This window comes from Pyrus communis, chromosome 9 (assembly GCF_041283825.1).
Source record: "Pyrus communis isolate YQ-2024b chromosome 9, ASM4128382v1, whole genome shotgun sequence".
Classification (NCBI taxonomy): domain Eukaryota; kingdom Viridiplantae; phylum Streptophyta; class Magnoliopsida; order Rosales; family Rosaceae; genus Pyrus; species Pyrus communis.
This window is the reverse complement of record NC_142573.1, coordinates 27,091,355-27,104,115: the sequence shown is the minus strand read 5'-3', so window position 1 is coordinate 27,104,115 and position 12,761 is coordinate 27,091,355. Positions and strand designations below refer to the sequence as shown.

The following is a 12,761-nucleotide window of genomic DNA, read 5'->3' as shown; positions in this document are numbered from 1 at the left end:
AAAACGGAAAAATTTGCCTGCTGCTCTGTTTTTCTTCAAGTGTAATCTCGATCACGGGCTAAGGTATGACCTATTGTTTCTTTTCTCTTTTTTTTTTTTAATTTCATCTGCTTTAAAAATAAAGGATTCCTTTCTCGTATCTTGAATTTTATTTTTTGGATTCATATATATTCATTAGATCGAAAAAGCAAACGAATTGGTAAGCTGAAGGTGCCATGGCGATGGATATACTCACTGCAATTATTCCTACAATAATTGACTACACAATTACACTAGTTGCACGCCAAGTGGGTTACATCATTTTCTACAAAAGCAACCTTGAAGACCTAAGGAATAAATTGGAGAATTTTGATCCTGTCAAACAAAGGATGAAGCATGAAGTTGATGAAGTCGGAAGAAAAGTTAATCAAAAAGTGGAAGCTGATGCCCAGAAATGGCAGTCAGATGCGGAGAAGACCACTCGGGAGGCAGAAGCACTCTTGCATGATGAAGGCCGTGCAAAGACAAAGTGTCTCATTATATGTCCTAATCTGATATACTATCATCAGCATAGCAGGAAGTCAACAAAACTGATGGAAAAGATTGAAGCACATGAAAAAAAAAAAAAAAGAGTTTTCCAGTGTTTCTTACAAAGTTCCTGTAGAAGACGTGTCTGCCCTAGCCTCGGACGAGTACATGGCCTTTGAATCAAGGATTTCAATGGTGAAGGATATCATTACGGAACTGAAAAAACCTGATATCAACAGGATTGGGGTGTACGGATTAGGGGGCGTTGGGAAGACAACACTTGCCAAAGAGGTTTACAGAGAAGCTGTGAAAGAGAAGTTATTTGATGATGTGGTTATAATACTAAAAATAGACAACGAAAAAATTCAAAAAGAAATTACGAAAAAGTTGGGGATGGTCGTTGATGAATCTGAGGATATGGGAACAAGGGCGAATCTCCTATGGGCCAGGATTAAAGAGGGGATGATTCTTGTCATTTTAGACGATGTTTTGGAAAGAATTGACTTTGAGGCTGTGGGACTCGTCGGTGTGCCGAACTGTAAGTTATTGTTGACTTCTAGAGAAAGAAAAGTTTTATTCTCTGATATGCATACGCAAAAAGAATTTCCACTTGGATTTTTAACAGAAAAAGAAAGTTGGAGTTCGTTTGAGAAGGTGGCAGGTAATGTCGTTAAAGACACTCGTATACTGAAAGAAACAACCCAACTAGCAAAGAAATGTGGAGGTTTGCCGGTTTTGGTTGTTGCAGTTGCGAGTGCATTAAGGGATAGTACATTGGAGGAATGGAAATATACATTGAGAAATTTCAAAAGATTTGAAAAGAAGGAAATGAATGAAAAAGCATTCTTGGCTCTAGAGTGGAGTTACAGACGATTGGAAGATCAAGAGCTTAAGCAATTGTTCTTGCTGTGCGGAATTCTTGCCGGACGTTTGAGTTGTATAATTTTTCTCAATGACTTGTTGGTTTATAGTGTGGGTTTGGGTTTGATGAAAAATGTTGATACAGTGGAAGATGCAAGGAATTCATTGCATGCACTGGCTGCAAAACTAAAAAATTCTTGCCTATTGCTGGACAGTTATAACGATGGGACTCTTAGAATGCATGAGCTTGTTCGAGCTATCTGGATTGCATCTGATGATCAAAAGGCGTTTTTAAAAGTATATGGAGATGAGGTGAAAGAATGGCCCACTGAGGATTTATTTAAGAAGTACACCGCCATCTCCTTGAGGTACTGCAAAATCCCCAGATTTCCTGAAGTACCTTGGGAATGCCCAGAATTAAAATTGTTGATCTTCGAGAATGATAATATTGGCGACTCCCAGGAAATCCCAAGCAAATTTTTTGAAGGGATGAAAGAACTCAAGGTGTTGGATGTAACCAGATTCCGTATTCAGTCACTACCTCCATCTATTCAAATCCTAAAGCATCTCCATACATTGGGCTTATATAACTGCGACTTAGTAGATCTAACTCTTGTTGGACAGCTAACAAACTTGAAAATGCTTATCTTCCTAGAGTCCAAGATTAAAGAGTTGCCCAAAGAAATAGGGCAATTGACTCGTCTGCAATTATTGGATTTGACCGGTTGCTCTGAACTTGTTGTGATCTCACTTGGTGTTATATCAAGCTTGACAAGACTAGAAGATTTGAGGATGGGAATAAAAAGCTTCAAGGCAATGGGAGGGTGAAGGTTTGGTCGATGGCAGAGGAAGTAATGCTAGAGTTTCAGAGCTGAAGCACTTATCTAATCTGTCCGCATTAGACATACATATTCCAGATGCTAACCTTCTTCCAACCAACTTGTTTTCCGATAAGTTAGAAAGATACACCACACTTATCGGTGATTGTTGGGAGTATCTTGACTTCGATGAAACCTGCTCTAACATGCTAAAACTCAAACTCACCAGGAGAAATCAATTCGACCGAGGTATAAAGTTGCTGGTAAAGAGATGCGAGCATTTGTACTTGGATGGGATGGAGAGTGTGAATATTATTTCCTATCTATTTGACAGTGGAGCTGTTGAACAACTGAAGAATCTCCATGTCCAAAACAACGACAAAGTTACATATGTCATTAACTCCATCAGTTGGAGTTATTCTCATAATGCCTTCCCCAAGCTGGAATCTCTCTCTCTTGAAAACCTTGTGAGGTTGGAAAGTGTATGTTATGGGCAACTCATAGGTGAGCCTTTCGAAAAGTTAATATTTTTGACACTGCGGAATCTACCAAAACTTCTTGGTTTCTATTCCAAAGGCAAGCAATCAGTGATTGATACAGAAGCCGACGTAATGGGTTTGGAGAATGAATTTGGTGCACTCCCGAAACTGTTTAGTAATGAGAAGGTACCTTCTCTGTTATTCTTCTAACAAAATGGTTGCATGATTCTTTGTCACTATTGTTTTCTTCTTTGAATTTCGACCATATAGTTCCTCTTTTTTTCAATAAAAAAAATATGCATATGTTTTCCTAAGGCAACCATTAAATGGTATGCTAAGTTATCAAATGGCCTTAATTTATATTAATAATGAATGTACAAAAGGATTATCACATGGCTGATTTCGAAGTGGATTATTTTGTACTTGCTAGTATCTAATTTTGTTTTCCACCAATGATCATAAAAGTTTTACTATGTTAATTTACACTAAGAGGAGAAGGAAGGGTTTGAACAGTACTATCCACCACTTGGCACCAGAGATCTTTCACAATAATGTGTTTTTGTTATCAATTTAATTAAAATAGTTTAAATTTGTAATTATATTGACATAAATTTTGGCCCTATATTTCTTTTTCAGATAGTTTTTTATACCAATTTGTTCTCTGCTAATTAATGAACGTAAAAAGACAGCAGCTGTCTAGTAGCCTAGTAGCTTACTGTTTTAATATATTTCCTTTACTTTATATCTAAATATTTGGAACATATATGGCTAACAACAATGTAAATTGTAGTTTCCTGAAATAGACATGATTATTGTTCTGCTATGCAGGTTTTGATGCCCAACTTAACAACCTTGAATGTGCATCAATGTGATAGTTTAAGATTTTTGTTTTCGAGTTCCATGGCTAAATGTCTCAGACAACTCAAAAATCTCAAGATATACAATTGTCAAATCATGGAAGAGATAGTGAGAAATGAGGAGAATATAGATGACATGTTTGATAAGCTAAACCGTTTAGAGCTACATCTTCTTCCAAACCTTGCTAGATTCAGCTCTGGAAGTTACATTAAATTTCCGTCCTTGGCGTATTTGGTTCTAGTCGGTTGTACTAAACTGGAGACATTCATCTTTGGTGCTAAGAGTGGAAATATTACAACCAACAAAGAAGAAAGTGATATTGAGGTAGGATGTTATTTCCAGCTTATGCATGCGTCCCACTCTTGTGAAAATAAGGTTTGTTCACAAGTTCTAAAATTAATATGTGACAGGTAGGATTTCCTAGCTTGGAGATGTTGTACATATGGGACTTACCTATGTTGAAGACAATATTCCACAACCAACTTCATTCAGATTCTTTTGGCAGGCTCAGAATTATGGATGTTCGTAGATGCTACAGTGTAATTAATATCTTTGGGCCAAGTATCATGGGAAGATTGAATGCTTTAGAGTCCTTAGAAATAGAGCAGTGTCAGTCACTACAAGTGGTATATGACATATCATCTACTACTCAGTTGAATGGTTTTGAGTGCCCAAATTTAAACTCAATTGAGATAGACTCATGTGATAGTTTGAAAAATGTCTTTCCCGCCTCAGTGGCCAAAGATCTTAAGCAGCTAAGCAAGTTGAAGGTTAAGAATTGTGGTTTAATGGAGGAAATTGTCACAAAGGTAAAAGGACGAGAAAGGACACATGAGTTCGGCTTCCCTAAAGTAGAAACTGTGATATTTGAAAATCTGCCCCAACTTCAGAGTTTCTATCCAGGGCTGCATGTTTCTAATTGGCCATTACTCAACGAATTAAATTTCGAAAAATGTGGTAGTGTGGAGATTTTTGCTTTCGAATTTTCAACATATCATGAAAAATTTGAGTTGGGTCATCCAACACCAACGAGACAACCTTTCTTTTTGATTGAGAAGGTAAGCATGCAGGTACACAATTTTTTTTATAATCGAAATTTTATGTGCTTTTGACGCACTAGTTTTTATTATTTTTGGTCGAAAATAAAATAGTTTAAACTTGGAATTAAATTTACATAATTTTGGCCCTATGTTTCTTTTTTCAGATAATTTTCTACACCTCTGTTAATTAATGAACGTAAAAAGACAACAGCTGTCTAGTAGCGTAGTAGCTTACTGTTTTAATGTATTACCTTGACTTCATATCTACATATTTGGCTAACGACAATGTAAATTGTAATTTACTGAAACAAACATGATTATTGTTCTGCTATGCAGGTTTTGATGCCCAACTTAACAACCTTGAATGTGCATCAATGTGATAGTTTAAGATTCTTGTTTTCGAGTTCCATGGCTAAATGTCTCGGACAACTCAAAACACTCAAGATATCCAATTGTCAAATCTTGGAAGAGATAGTGAGAAATGAGGAGAATATAGATGACATGTTTGATAAGCTAAACCGTTTAGAACTACTACATCTTCCAAACCTCGCTAGATTCAACTTTGGAAGTTACATTAAATTTCCGTCCTTGGCGTATTTGGTTCTAGACGGTTGTGCTAAACTGGAGACATTCATCTTTGGTGCTAAGAGTGGAAATATTACAACCAACAAAGAAGAAAGAGATATTGAGCTCTTTGACAAAAAGGTGAATTATACCTTCACTTCTTTTCTTTATCCCTTTATTTCCAACTTATGCATGCGTCCCAAGAAGTTTGTTCACAAGTTCTAAATTGAATATGTGACAGGTAGGATTTCCTAGCTTGGAGATGTTGTCCATATGGGGCTTACCTAAGTTGAAGACAATATTCCACAACCAACTTCATTCAGATTCTTTTGGCAGGCTCAGAATTATGGATGTTCGTAGATGCCACAGCGTAATTAATATCTTTGGGCCAAGTATCATGGGAAGATTGAATGCTTTAGAGTCCTTAGAAATATAGCAGTGTCAGTCACTACAAGTGGTATATGACACATTATCTACTACTCAATTGAATGGTTTTGAGTGCCCAAATCTAAACTCAGTTGAGATACACTCATGTGATAGTTTGAAAAATGTCTTTCCTGTCTCAGTGGCCAAAGATCTTAAGCAGCTAAGCAAGTTGAAGGTTAAGAATTGTGGTTTAATGGAGGAAATTGTCACCAAGGTAAAAAGACCAGAAAGGACACATGAGTTCGGTTTCCCTAAAGTAGAAACTGTGATATTTGAAAATCTGCCCCAACTTCGGAGTTTCTATCCAGGGCTGCATGTTTCTAATTGGCCATTACTCGACGAATTAAATTTCGAAAAATGTGGTAGTGTGGAGATTTTTGCTTCCGAATTTTCAACATATCACGAAAAAATTGAGTTGGGTCACCCAACACCAACGAGACAACCTTTCTTTTTGATTGAGAAGGTAAGCATGCTGGTACACATATTTTTTTTTTATAATCAAAATTTTATGTGCTTTTGACGCACTAGTTTTTATTATTTTTGGTCGAAAATAAAATAATTTAAACTTGGAATTAAATTTACATAAGTTTGGGCCTATGTTTCTTTTTTCAGATAGTTTTCTACACCAATTTGTTCTCTGTTAATTAATGAATGTAAAAAGACAGCAGCTGTCTAGTAGCCTGGTAGCTTACTGTTTTAATGTATTACCTTTACTTCATATCTACATATTTGGAACATATATGGCTAACGACAATGTAAATTGTAATTTCCTGAAACAAACATGATTATTGTTCTGCTATGCAGGTTTTGATGCCTAACTTAACAACCTTGAATGTGCATCAATGTGATAATTTAAGATTCTTGTTTTCGAGTTCCATGGCTAAATGTCTTGGACAACTCAAAAATCTCAAGATATCCAATTGTCAAATCATGGAAGAGATGGTTAGAAATGAAGAGAATACAGATGACATGTTTGATAAGCTAAACCGTTTAGAGCTACAACATCTTCCAAACCTCGCTAGATTCAGCTCTGGAAGTTACATTAAATTGCCGTCTTTGACGTATTTGGATCTAGACGATTGTACTAAACTGGAGACATTCATCTTTGGTGCTAAGAGTGGAAATATTACAACCAACAAAGAAGAAAGAGATATTGAGCTCTTTGACGAAAAGGTGAATTATACCTTCACTTCTTTTCTTTATGCTCTTATTTCCAACTTATGCATGCGTCCCACTTTTGTGAAAAAAAGGTTGTTTACAAGTTCTAAAATGAATATGTGACAGGTAGGATTTCCTAGCTTGGAGACGTTGTACATATGGGACTTACCTAAGTTGAAGACAATATTCCACAACCAACTTCATTCAGATTCTTTTGGCAGGCTCATAATTATGGATGTTTGTAGATGCCACAGTGTAATTAATATCTTTGGGCCAAGTATCATGGGAAGATTGAATGCTCTAGAGTCCTTAGTAATAGAGCAGTGCCAGTCACTACAAGTGGTATATGACACATCATCTACTACTCAGTTGAATGGTTTTGAGTGCCCAAATCTAAACTCGGTTGAGATAGACTCATGTGATAGTTTGAAAAATGTCTTTCCCGCCTCAGTGGCCAAAGATCTGAAGCAGCTAAGTGAGTTGAAGGTTAAGAATTGTGGTTTAATGGAGGAAATTGTTGTGAAGGAAAAAGGACCACAAACGACATACGAGGAGTTCGGTTCCCTAAAGTAACATCTATGGAATTTGATAATCTGCCCCAACTTCGAAGTTTCTATCCAGGGCTAAATGTTTCTAATTGGCCATCACTCAACATATTAAAGTTCACGAAATATGGTGGTGTGGTGGTGTGGAGATTTTTGCTTCTGAATTTTCAAAGTATCAAGACAAGTTTGAGTTGGGCCACCCAAGACCAACGGAACAACCTTTCTTTTTAATTGAGAAGGTAACCATACTTGTACACAACTCTTTTGATATTCAAAATTTATGTGATTTTTAGATACTAGTTAAACATACACCATCGAGTTAATACATTTATTATGTTTTTAATATTGAAGTTATTATGTGTTATCCAGTTTTTCAAAATATTTTAAAGCATGCTCTTATTGTTGATTATATTACAGGGTAAGTCATTCCTCAACTTAGAATATTTAATATTGGACAAGAACACGGAGATTTGGTATGAACCTTATGGTCCCCTCCCAACTGTGTTGAGCAAACTAAAAGTGATCCAACACCAGTAAGACTTCAAATAGCAGAGTTATTGGGGAAAGAGGAAGAAGAAGAATAAGAAGACGACGACGATGCATGATTAAGATGGCAATGATGATGAAACGGTAAGTTTCCATATATGCTAAATATCAAGTAAATATAAACTTTATAATCGTAATTTCTGTGACTACTTGTTAATGTTCACTTACCGACACAATTTGCAATAGTCCGTACATATATAGTGAGTACCATCAAATAAATAGTACTGGTTTCTAATTTCTCTTGTTACTTGCTCTGACTATTCTCTGTTCTCCCCTAAACAGTCTGCCCAGCCTTGCTTCCGTGGCCGACCTCATCATGTTTGATATAAGCCTGCAAGCTGCGGTCTCAATGGAAAAGCTATCCTAGAAACTTATGTGATTTGTAATTGGGGCTTTGTTCACTACATTTCGATTTTGGGTGTTTGGAAAATAATGCATTTGAAGTGGTGCTTGTGTGCACGTCTACTGAAACTGCTTTGTACTAGAGTGTGCTTATTTGAGCTCTCTACTAAAATCGAATCGATCGAATCCGCATCTTTTAATTGGATTGTTAATTTTCTTGATGTGTGTATATTTTTCTTTTTCGTTTGGAAGGAAAGCTAGATTCAATTCATAAAATACAAGTTGAAATTGAATTGGTTTAAATGATTTTGGGCCTCTTTATCTGTGAATTGATTTTGGGATGAACCTCAACTTCCATAAGTTTCTTCAAACTATAATATTTCTTCCCATGTTGTTTTGCCTCTTTTCATTCTTGTATTTTGCTTCCTGTGATACATGAAAAATATCATTTTCCAATAGTCATTTTAGTAGCATCTCCAATAGATTCCCTAAATGAGCTCCTAATTATAATTTAGAGAGGATTTCTAAGATATATATATACATACATATATATATATATATATATATTTATATATATATGTAGACACACAAACACTCATGTTTCAATTTTGTATGCCAATTTCTTGCATCCTCATATAAAAAATAAATAAATAAATACAGCACTCATGTTTCAACTTTGAAAGCCAATTTCTTGCATCCTCATATCAAATACTGGTCATCCATACCTTAAATCAATTCGTTAGATCGATCTCCATTACCTCCTAAAAAAAATTCGAATGATAACCAAAAACAACTGCCGCAAATTCTCCTTGCCAAATCTCGACCATGGCCATCTTTTTGCAATGGAGGGAGGGAGTAATTTTGAGAGCTTGAAGAAAAAGATTGGTATGCAAGTTACCAAAGTGTGAAAGGAATGTAGTTCTCGAATAAAAAAAAGTGTGATAGGAATTTCGATGGAACTTAAGTAAATAAGTAAATAAACAAATACAATGTGAGAAAGGAATTTCACACGTGTAAAAAAAATTTGGCAAGTGACCTTACTATAGTGATGGAAAGATGTTGAATCCTTACATGATGAAGTGGATTCAAATTTTTTCGGTGACTAATCTAACAAAATCTATCGTTTGACATTAAAAAAAAAAAAAAAAAAATTGATGTTTGGAATATACATGTTAAACCTTATCATACTAATGGTGGTGGATTGAGAATTTTGTCTATGTGTGTTAACACATGATCCTTTCCTACCCCATTAAAATAATAAAGAACCTCGCCCATTAGCAGGGGAGGGGCCTTCCAAGAAGTATGCAAGGGCCCAAAAGAGGTAATGGGGTAATGACAAATATCAGTACACAGATTAGAGGAACGCTCGCGATAGCAATCTTTCGATCCGTCACCCAATGAAGTAGAGGACCCAAGAAGAGGCCTATATATTATTTGTAGGCTAGTAATAACTGTTACGGGCCCCCATGCCCTCTCCATCGGATACTCTATAATCCATTACATATATAATAGCTTCTCAGTGGACGTAGCTTTTTTTTTTTTTTTTTTTTTTTATTATTTGGATAAAGCACTTAATCTTCTAGTGTTAAATGTGCCATTTACAGCCACTCACGGTCACCATACTTGGCGCTAGAATCTTTTGTTAACCATACCAGTTTTTAGTGTTAACAATGTGGGGGGTGGGGGGCATGAAAAAATTGTACCTCTATATGATTTACCCTGAGTGTGTAACTTGCTAATCTAGAAGACGTTGAAGATTTCACCCCTTCATCATCTCAAAGGCTTGTCAGATGAGGCAACCAGAATGAAGGGGAACATACAAAGTCCCAATGTTGCTCAATTTGTTTGCTACGTTGAACAATTAGTTCAATATAGGGATGAGAACATGGCAGAATATATAAGAAGAAAGTTGAGATTCGTTTTGAAGCAAATGGAACTAGAGGAGCGACAAAAGATTGAAGCTGAAACAATTGTTGGACATCTTTTTTGTTTTTGGTAAACAATTTTTGGACATGTAGTATAAGTTAAAACTGAGGTGCTAAATTTTAGTACTAGAGTTGGGAAAATAACTGTTTAGGAGGCTAAATATTGTACTTAGTGTCACAAAATCTAGTTTAGCACCTTCATAGTCTATTGTGAGGTTTTCTTCCTGCAGAACATTCACCCTATTAATGTTATCATACGAGAAGGGTTGTTTTGTTGACACCGACAATTTGTTGACTACGGGTACTTAAATTTTTAATATTAATAGACTTTTTGTCCTAATGAAATGGCTTTAGACCTTGAATTATTTTTAGATTAAGTTTCATTTTCTAAACACACCACAAGTCCAGTGTTTACACAGTTAAAAAAGAATCTGATATGTTGAAATAGTTGTGATATTCAACAATATACGTGAACTAGTATGTAGAACATTCATATACTTAGAAACTATTTTACTATCTATTTTTTTTTACAAACCTTAGAATTATCCTCTCTTGCTTTTTAGTTCTCTGATTGTTCAAAATTCACAAAAATCTAAAACCCATAATTTACAAAACCTAGATGTGCATATATAAGAGAATAAACAAATAAAAGTTTTCTGAACATTTTCTTTTTAGAATTATTTTTTTCACATTCGGCACAAAATTGTACTTGAAAGTCTAACGTATATCATAAGACATAAATCCAAGCAGTCTCTTCTGCAGCACGTGAATTCTTCGGTGCTAATAAACTCACCCTTTGCCGTAGCCTCGGCCTTCAGCTGATCATTCTTAATCTTCCTTATACGGAATTCTTCGGTGCACCTTGATGGATGCACATGATCCACACGCACGCACATGAATCATCTTCCTGATGATTCTGTTTCCGACCTGCTTGTTGATCTCGACACCGACCGTACGCTTGGTGACGTTCCAGACGCGACCGGTACGGCCGTGGTAGAACTTGTGGGGCATACCCTTGTGGACGGCGCCGTTAACCTTGATGTCGACATGGTCGCCGATCTTGTAGGTCTCGAGGTAGGTCGAGAGCCGGATGTACCCCTTCTTCCCGAAGGCCATTGAGAACAGATCATGAGTCCGTGAACGGAATGTTGATGTATAAGTGTATTTGCACAATTAGATTAATGGTTGTGAGTTGGTTTTCATCTCAGATTCACTTGTAATGGGTAATAGCTCTTGCCAGTTGTAATCATCTCATAGGATAGATTACTTGGATGGTTAGATTTTGTGCTGATGTATGAGAGAGACTGCTCTCTCCCACTATGTTGCAACGGTAATATTCCCTCACATGTAGTGTCTGAGCTGAATGAATGAATCAGAATCACCATCGTTTTTGCTTCTCTGATTGTTCCTCTCTGAAAGTTCTTCCATTCCCAGAAATCCAAAACCTCTAGATTCACTCTCTCACTGAATCAACTCACCCAAAACTCAACCACTAACATGGAGACCGTGTCCAGCCGGCATTTTTCAGAGGCTTCTGTGGCTCTCTAGCGTTTGGGTGGTTTCTTCTCCGAGAGTGGCTGCCACGCCAAAGTGCTAACTAATTGCCATGAAAATTAAGTTATAATTTAAAATTGCCGTCAACTAATACAGCCATTTTCTTACCTAGCTAATGCAGCCAGTACAATTCGGTTTAGGAATCAAATGCCAGAATAAGTCCTCACATTATTCTTTTTCACAATTGCGTGGAGGAATCAAATGCCAGAATAAGTCCTCACTTTAGTCTTTTGGCTAAATTCGATTAATGGTCCTGTGATAGGATAATTGGAAGATAGCCCATGTGGTGAAAAAATTCAGACTTAGACCTTCATGGTGAAGTCTGTTAGGATTCGAGCCCAAAATTAACATTTCCGTCAACTCTTCATTAACCAATTATGCCTTCATAACTAAAAGAGAGAAAATGAAACCCATTCAGTCAAGGATATGAATTCTTTACTCCATGCTTCGATTTCATTCAAAACTCTTTTGTTCGTCAGCAACTAGATTTTTTTAAAGCAGCACTAGCCAATCCAAATAAAATTGAAAGCTTTAGTTATCCTTTCTTATGTGGGAACTTTAATTGAATTGCTTGTTTGTTAATTTTATAGGAATCTGGATTACATCAAGTAACAAAACACGGTATGCTCATAGGAATCTTGACAGTGCTGCATAGCTACCGGATGTGGAAGGTACTGCTTAAAAGTGCCTCAAACATCTAACAAATGACAGTAATTTATCATCCAAAACAGGACCAACCAAAACCCAGTAATCCTTTTCATTGGAATCACCCATGTCAAGTTGTTCCGGCTCAGGCTCAGAACCTGGAGTTGTTTCAACTTTCAACTGCCCAATCTCAGGAGGGATTTGACCAGAAATCTTTTTGCCGCTCATTCTCATATGAAGATTTGTTCATCAACAATGGCATGAACAACAAAGGGAAGCTGAAGAGCTAGAGAGAGAGGAGGCAGGTCGAAAGTCTGGAGAGACAATGAAAGAGAAAAAGAGAGCTGGGATGCAGAGAAGCAGGTAAAGGCAAAACCCAAGTGGGTGATGAGCTATTTGGAAAAAAGACGGGGGAATGTTAACGAAGAGTTGACAGAAATGTTAAGTTTGGGTTGAATCCTAACAGACTTTACCACAAGGTTTAAATCTGAAT

General features: G+C 36.5%; 1 pseudogene across 1 annotated transcript; it reads left to right on the top strand.

Annotated features, from left to right (window-relative positions):
• The first annotated feature begins 200 nt into the window (after positions 1-200).
• LOC148694519 (uncharacterized) lies at positions 201-7,284 on the top strand (annotated as a pseudogene). Its single transcript, XR_015967044.1, has 8 exons — positions 201-2,851; positions 3,494-3,898; positions 3,934-4,581; positions 4,900-5,268; positions 5,369-5,483; positions 5,694-5,767; positions 6,358-6,726; positions 6,838-7,284. The product of XR_015967044.1 is annotated as an uncharacterized LOC148694519 (transcript).
• The last annotated feature ends 5,477 nt before the right edge of the window (positions 7,285-12,761 follow it).